We start from the raw sequence: 1,532 nt of genomic DNA, 5'->3' as shown, positions 1-1,532 counted from the left end.
CTCGAACGATAGCTGCTCTATCAATGAGTGAGCGCAAATGTTCCCGACCTCGAGTAATTTCCAAAACGTTCCCTGCCATCTTTTCTTCTGTGTTTGGTTTTATTGCTTCTTTGGTTGTATTACTTCTCAGATGGCTGTCTTCTTTTCTCATTCTTTGCCCTTGTGCCCCAACAGGACGGCAGGACTCTGACTTGGCTTGGAGTGCGCTGGAGTGAGGTGAAGGATGTTCCTTAAATAGCAGCCAGCAGAGCCCAGCAGACAGAGGAACACGCTGGGTCAAGTCTATTTTGGCATTTGCGGCCATCCCAGAGGACACCACCAAAGACCTGGCCCTAGCTGCTCCCTGTTGCCACAGCTGGCTCACATTCGACCCCACAACTTGTTTTCTCTTCCCCTAGGGTGAAGCATCACCTCTTCCAGCCGGGCACGGACTGGGGAGCCGCTGCTGGCACCATGACCTCAGACGCCCACGGGACCTGCCCAGGTACTCAGCTCGCTCTTCTCTGGCTGGTTCCTACTTGCTACCTAGAACTGGGGGTGGCACCTCCAAATGAGTTAAGCTTCACAGGAATCAATAACCTGATGAGTGTCCTGGACCCCCCCAGAGGGGCCAAGGGGAGTCCCCTCACCCCAGAGTCTCTGGGGGAACCTGCTTTCTGGTCTTCAGGGTGCCATGGCTGAGCTGCTGACTGACTCGCTCCCTGCTGCCCATCCAATGACTCAGAAGTTTGGCCAGGACAGCCCACAGGGAAGTGGGGCACAGCAGAGGGGAGACTCTTGTCCCCACTACCTGGAATCTGATCATTCCAGGTGGAAAGCCTCCCACCTCCCCAGTATCCCCTTCCCCCTAGGTCTGTGTTAGGGCCCTGGCCTCTGTTCCCAATTCGAAATACTTGCTTACCAGGTGTGACCGCCTCAGGCAAGAGCTGCTTCTATTGATCTCAAACACCCCTGCAGAGGCCCAGCTCTGTTAGTCACCCCCACCCAAGCCACCCCAATCAATAAATGCACAGATTTAATGCTGTGGGTTCCCTCCATCTAATTCCCCTGGTTTCCTTTCTCCCTTACTGAAGCAAGAAAAAAAAACCCAACAACCCTGTACCCACCCATATCAACATTAGGACTGCATTGACTAGGCAACAAATCAACCTCCCAGGAGCCCCCCGGGAAAGAAAAACACTTTTCTTGCTGCAGGATAAGGAAGGAGAGGACAGCTCAGAGGACAGGAGCCCCCGGGCAGGCTCCGGGGGCCTTGGTGGGGCACTGGGCCTTTATCCTGAGAATAAGCAAGCTGAAGTCTTGCTTAATAAATGGGCCACTTGGGTTCAGAGATGCCAACGGGGAGCTGTGTCCCCTGAGACCAGCCTGGAGGGCAGAGAGGTGATGACAAAGTGATCACAGGATTAGAGCTGAGGGTCCAGCCCCCCACCCACCTGAAGACACCCCTCCACTGCCATGTGAGTAGCAGGAGGAATCCTCTTGGCACTGAGTAAACTCAGTGGTGTGTGGTCTGGATAATTGTTTATAATTTT

The 1,532-nt window shown here is 54.0% G+C and overlaps 1 long non-coding RNA gene across 2 annotated transcripts in view; it reads left to right on the top strand.

Moving 5' to 3' along the window:
• LOC109372387 (uncharacterized) overlaps positions 1-1,503 on the top strand; it is an 8,434-nt gene extending 6,931 nt beyond the window's left edge. The window contains exons 3-4 of one of the 2 annotated variants that reach the window (XR_002122039.1): positions 175-216; positions 399-1,503. This is a non-coding gene — a long non-coding RNA (uncharacterized LOC109372387). Of the gene's footprint in view, positions 1-174 lie in introns of both variants that reach the window. The other variant, XR_002122038.1, reaches the window with a different exon arrangement.
• Positions 1,504-1,532: the final 29 nt, after the last annotated feature.

Source organism: Hipposideros armiger, unplaced genomic scaffold, assembly GCF_001890085.2.
Source record: "Hipposideros armiger isolate ML-2016 unplaced genomic scaffold, ASM189008v1 scaffold_633, whole genome shotgun sequence".
Taxonomy (NCBI): domain Eukaryota; kingdom Metazoa; phylum Chordata; class Mammalia; order Chiroptera; family Hipposideridae; genus Hipposideros; species Hipposideros armiger.
This window is presented reverse-complemented; position numbering and strand designations above follow the sequence as displayed.